Consider the following 6,442-nt stretch of genomic DNA (forward strand, 5'->3'; position numbering starts at 1 on the left):
GCCACGGAGGGGCTGCCGGCCGCCGTCCTGCAGTGTGGCTGGCACCAGCCAGCCGGGGAGCTAAAAAGGGAAAGCCCCAGCCCCCGGCTCCGCTCCGCCGGAGGTGTGTCCGGTCCCCGAGGTGCCAGGGAGCCTCGGCGCTGGCAGGGCAGGGGGCCAGCGCGGTCTGGGACTCGGCCACCCGCCGCCTCCCCGGGCGCTGGCTCCACCTGCGGCTGTGGCTGGGGGCGGCGGGGGGTCCCGGGCAGCCGGAGGGGCTCGCTGGGCAATAACCTGCCCCGGGGAGGGGGTTTGGGCTCCGGTGGTGCCACCAGCATGGCCACAGCCCTGCTGCGGCCAGGAGGGACACGGCTGCTGGGCTGGGGAGCAGGGGCTGGCCGGAGGACCGGGGGTGGGCTGCGTCCTGCGCTGGCAGCAAGGTGTGCGGGTAGCCTGGGGCTGTCCGGCTGTCCCTCTGGGGATAGCTGAGGGCCCGCCGCCATCCGTGTGCCACCACCAGCTCTGCTGTCCCCAGGAGCCACCAGACCTTTCTGCCCAGCAGTGAGGTGAGAGCAGCCACCACTTTCTGCACCCCTGGTCTGTCTGTCCCCAAGCCTCCTGCTGTCCTCAAACCTGTCCCCAACCCCTAGCAGTGGGGACACACCGGCTCTGCTTGCAGCTGGCCTTGGGGCTGGGCCCGAGAGCTGCGGGGTGCTGGGTGTTAGTGGTGGGGTGCTGCCCCCCCCCCCCCCGCCGTCCTGCTCTGGCTCCCCGGTGCTAAGCGTTGGAATGCAGGGTGCTGCGGTGGGGGAAACTGAGGCACGGGGGATGCCGGCTGCGATGCCCCGTCCCAGGGACGGGGGCAGAAGGGGCCGCTCTCGGGAGGGGGCTGGCCCTGGGCGTGGGCCGGGGCCTGCAGCAGCCCGGCATCGCAGCCCCCCTGCCCTGGGCTGTCCCTGTCCCTGAGGCCAGGCAGCGCGGTGCCACACGATGGTGCTGTCCTCCACGCAACCTCACCGCCAGCCCTCCCTCCGTCCCCTCCGCTCCATCCCTCCCTCCCTGCATCCCTCCCTGGGTCCCTCCCTCCCTCCATCCCTCCCTCCATCCCTCCCTGCATCCCTGCGTCCATCCCTCCCTCCCTCCCTCCATCCCTCCCTGCATCCCTGCGTCCCTCCCTCCCTCCCTGCATCCCTCCCTTCCTCCCTGCATCCCTCCCTCCTCCCCGCCGCCCCAGCCCGCCGCGGCAGGCAGGGGGTGCCCGCTGCTCCCCGCGCTCAGGGACCCCAGGCTCTGCCCTGCTCCTTCGCAGGGGCCCTGGACACCCTTAGGGCCGCTGCCCCCGGGGGGGCTGCTCCACCTCTCCCTGGTGTTTTCTGCCTCCCCTTGACCCCCCTGCTCCCTCCCCAGCACTGCCAGCTTTTGTGGCAGCACTAGATGTTGTTTCCCTCTGCTGCCCAACTCACTGTGCATCCCCAGGGGTTTGAGGGCCCTTGTGCTTTGTAGAGTGGTGGGAAATTTCCACCTTTTCCCAATCCATGAACTGGGCCTCTAGAAAACCCTGCAAATAGGGTAAAACTCACTGCACCCCCAACTCACACTGCTCCGCTCCTCCTCGCAGCCCCGCCATCCCCGGGGTGCAGCAGGGCATGCAGCGTGGCTGCTCCCACCCGCAGGGGAGCCCCGGCCCACGTTGACATCCCCAAGGACAGCCCCAGCACAGTGTTTTGGGGCCTTCGCCATCCTCTTGGGTGAGGTCTGATGCTGTGCACTGAGTACAGCGTGTCCCTTTTGTCGCCTCGGGGACCTGGCAGAGGGGACCTGGCCATAGTAAGGGCCCTGCAGCCACCTGCCTTTGTAGCACCGGGCAGTACAGCAGCGCCCAGCCCTCCGCCACCAGCCTTTTCAGAGCTGCTGAGCCAGCCCCTGCCTGCACCCCAGAGATTTCACCCCCTATTCCGTGATCCCCCAGGAAGGGCCAGTGAGCAGCCCCGGGCCCGGGGCGCCCGGAGGGTGCCGGCCGCCTGTGTGTGCCGCGGCCGCCTGCGTTGTGTCAGCGCTCGGCAATGCTGTTTACACATGAGAGAGGCTCAGAGGCATCTGCGCCGGCAGCCAATTACCCAGTTTTGATCTTTTTTGGTGAAAAGGAAACCAGGGCTTTTCAGACATGGCCAAATTTGATAAGATGGGGGAGGCGGGGGCGGGCGCGGGCGGCTTTTCCCCACCAGCCTCGCAGGAGGGAAGGGGCCGGGGTGCGCAGGCGGCTGGGTCGTGGCCAGCCCCTGCCTGCCCGGCTGGGACAGGGTGGCTGGCGGGCTCCGTGTGCCCGTGCCGGCCGCGGTGCCACCCCTGCGGGAGCAGGGTGTGCTGGGGTCAGCCCTGCGGGGGGAGGCAAGGGAGCGGGCGGCCGGGAAGGGCTAGAAACCCCTGCACAGCTCCCCTGGGAGCGGTTACCCAGAGGGGAGAGGGGACGTGCTTTCGGGTTTTGTTGTATGTGCTCATCCCTGCTACCTCCTCACCACATGGCCCCACTGCCACGGGAAACTTGGGTGGAAAGCAGAGGCCAGAGAGTGGGAACAGGCCCCCAAACTGGGCAGGAGGGGCCGTGAAGATAAGTTCTACCTGCCCCGAGTAAACTCAGGCTCATATTTCCCAGGGTAACAATCACGGAACTTGCTGCCATGCCCCCAGCCGAGCCTGAGCTCCTGGGGCAGAGGGATGCAGGGCAGCTGCGTCGTGCTGTGCTCGGCAGGAGGGATGCGCTGGCCCCGGAGCATGTGGAAGGGCACATGATGGGGGGGGCACAGGTAAGGGAATGGGCAGAATCAGACCACAGTTCCCACACAGGCAGAAAACAGCTTTTTGCCTTTTTTTAAAAGTGGGAATGTCCCTGCTGGGGCAGAAGTCGCTGGCATGGGGTCTGCGGTCCACTCCACCCATGGCGGGTGGTGCTGGTGCCACGCTGCAGGGCCTGGCCGCTTCTCCGGGCACCAGGCTGCTCCCAAGCCCGGACCCTCGGCGGGGTTTGTGAGGCCCCAGCACACCTGAGCACACACCCACCCCTGGGCCAAGCGGCCGGGGCCGGCGGGAGACTGCGGCATGGCCACAGCACCTCCTCTCTCTGCATGAGCAACATTTTTCGCTCATCAAACATAAGCGTGCTCTGGCGAGCCGGCCTTGCCAGAGCCAGCCCTGCGCCGCGGCGGGGAGGAGGGCTGGGGCCGGGGCCGCCGGCACGGGGGGCCAGCACGAGGCCCTCCCGCGTCCCCCCGCCGTCCCCCGGCAGGTAGCGCCCGGCCGAGCCGGCAGCGCGGTGCTCACATCCATATTTGCACAAAGGCCCGCGCAGCGCGTGAGTGGCTCCAGAGACGCCCGGGCCAAAAAGGCTTATTTTAAGCTTGCTGGAAAAAGAACATTGTTTGGTGGGAATTAAAACTCCCTGTCCTCAAAAAAGGGAAAAACAAAAAGTGCTTAATTCTGCCGGCTCCTGCCATTGCATAAACACAGAGCCACAGCCTGGCTGGCGAGGGCGGCCAGGAATTTGTTGCTGGCATCGAGCAGGGTGGGTGCCCTGCCCTGGGCAGCTGTCGTGGGACACGGACCTGTCCCCTCCCGTGCGCCCGTGATGCCGGCACCGTTCCCAGAGTCCCAGCCTGGTGGGAAGGGTTTTCCCGCGGGAGGGAAGAGGCATTGCCCAATGCAGGAGCTGCGGCTGCGGAGTCGCCCTGAGGTGCTGGGGTGCCGTGGGCAGGAGGCCTGACCATGGCGGCCATGCAAGGGGCTGGATGAGCTGTCGGCAGCCCGGGGTCTCGCCGCGCCTGGGTTCTGCATCAAAGGACAGCATTATTTATATAGCCCTAATCCGACTGTCTCGGCAGCCCTTCTGCCTCCTCGGGCGGGGAGCTGGGTGATGCTCCGGGCTGTCTGTAAATCACGCCCTTTGGATCACACGCGTGAGATAACAGCCAGGCTTTGGCGTCGGGCTTTGGCGTCGGGAGGCAGAGCTGCGCAGCGTTGTCCTTTGGGGCTGGGGGCCACGGGGCCGGCAGCACCCCGGCCTGCCCGCCCCCGGGCAGGAGGCTCACGGGGGCCAGAGGCGTTGGGAGAGCGGCTGCCGGCAGCGCCGGGACAGCGGGGCGGGAGGGAGGGTGCGTGTCCGGTACATCCTGCCGCGGCCCCGCCGGCACATCCATCAGCCGCCCAGCGTTTACAGCACGTCACTGGTTACACGATCCAGATGCGCAGGTTCCTCCTGCCCTGTTCCTCTCCTGCCTTTTGTTTTCTTTTGCTTTCTGCTCCTGGAGACAGAGCACCTGATGGAAAAAGCTTACTCTCCTGCTCCCCGTGCAACACCCGCTTCCTTCCGCCTCGGCCCGGCACAGCGCCCGGTGCAGTGAGGCCGCTGCCCCGGTGGCTCCCTGCTCCTGCTGCCCGGTGTCTGGCTGGCCCCGTGGGGGGGACAGAAGGGGCTGGTGTGAGGGCATGGTGGGGACAGACTCTCGTCCCAGCGACTCCTCTGGGTGCTCTGCGCGGGGCAGCCCCAGCTCCCCGTAGGACGGAGCAGGACAGAGCAGCAGTCTCCTCCACGCAGGGAGGCTGCAGGGACCGTTGAGGCACGGCATGGCCACAGATCCCCTCAGCCTGCCAAGCCTGATGGCACCTGGCCCCACACCCTGCTCCCTCCACATCCCCTGGGCTTGCCCTCCTGCCTCCCCCAGCCCTTTGGGCTCCTGGCCTCAGTCCATCCCATTGCCCACCAGCGCAGAGCACGGGCAGGCAATGCTGGGTTTCCAAATAACTCGGTTTTGCTTCTCCCCACAGCCTAAGCCAGTGAACGTGGTGGTCGGACACCAACCCCTGAGCACCTTGGAGGGATGGCTGCATCTTGTGCTGGATTGCAAAGGTGAGACATGGTCCTCCAGGACGCCCTCTGTGTCCCAGCTCCTGGCCGCGCGAAGGGCTGGCTCCAGCCCCATGCAGGACACATGGAGCAGCCTAGAGCCAGCCCTGCTGCCCTCCCTGCAAGGCCACGGGGCTGGAGGGAGCTCCCAGGGATGTGCTTCCAGGGCAGCAATGCCCTCCTGGTCCACGAGGAGAAAGTCTCTTATTTTTAGGGCTTTTGCTTGTGGGCAGGCGTCCAAGTTCCCAGTTTCCCAGGGCAAGGCGGAGGGCGGAGGTAAATGGAAAGCTCGGCGGTGGCACTGACGTCTGCTCAAGTCAAACCTCTCCTCCCTGTGGCCCTGGGCACGGGGCCACTGCAGCACACGCGGGGACCTTCGAGCTCCCGGTGAGTTGTCACCAGATGGGAACTGGTGGTTTGAAGTCAGGGCAAAATGATGGTCCCCATCCCTTGCTCCTACGTGCTGCTGTTTTAGCAGTCCGTGGAGGGAAGGGATTGACAAAGCAGCACAGGCCAGTCCCGAAGGTCGCCTTCAGAGCTGCTCCAGCCCAGCTCGCCCATTCATCGCGCCATCCTGCTGCACGCGTGGGGGCGAGGAGGCAGGGGCTGCCTGCTCTCGGCCGTAACAACGTACGGCCTGAGAAACGCCCGCGTGCCCCCAGCAGCTCCCTCTGATGTCGGGCAGCAGATGAAAAGGCTGTAAATTCGGTGTGTTTGGATGTTAGCAGGGCTTGTGGGAGAGGGGTTTCTCTTATCGCACCCTGGGCTCTCGGGAAGGTGGGAGCAGCCCTGCAGAGCCTGCCCGGCGGCTCCCTCTCCATTGCTGCCCCGCGGCATCGCCCCGTGCGTGGCTGGCAGCCAACGGTCCCCTCACCGCCTGCCCGGGACGGGAGCGGGGCTGTCCCGGCCGCCCGGGCACCCGGGCCCTCATGCCCAGCCGAGGGGGCTGGAGGTCGGCGGGGGGGGTGGGAAAAAAAAAAAATCACTTTTGAGGAGATACTGAAACTGAATCTGCCTCGAGGAGGGATCGCTGGGCAGCATCTTAGCGAAGGAGCAGCAAAAACAAACCCGCGCCAAGGAATCCTGCTTTGCCCCAAATGTTTTTCTTATGGAGTTGTAATAAGACAAGAGTTGTAAAGATAGTAACCTCCTAAACATTACCTTATTAAGGCTTCTCAGAAACCACAGGGCATGACCCCTCTGGGTCATGGAACAAGAGAGCAGCATCCAGCGAACAAACAGAGGCTAACGTTACATTTTTCACTTCATTTAGGAAACCTGGTTTCTAATTATAGGGTTTGTTTAATGGCAGCAGCTAGTTGTGCTTCACTCAAAGCCAGCCCACTGAAGGCAGGGGCTGCGCGGCCATGCGGAGGAGAGAGGGGACGGAGGGTGGCAGGGGCCAGGAGGTGCTGGCTCCGTGCCGGCTCCCGGGGAGGCTGCTGGGCTCCCAGGGCACAGGATGGGGATGAGCTCGGTACCTGCGGGCAGGGGCTGCCCACACAGCGAGGGGTACGGGGCCGGACTCAGCGTGGGAGGGCTCTGTGCCCCGGGAGGAGCCCCAGC

This window comes from Platalea leucorodia (assembly GCF_965183815.1).
Source record: "Platalea leucorodia genome assembly, chromosome: 11".
In the NCBI taxonomy this organism is placed as follows: domain Eukaryota; kingdom Metazoa; phylum Chordata; class Aves; order Pelecaniformes; family Threskiornithidae; genus Platalea; species Platalea leucorodia.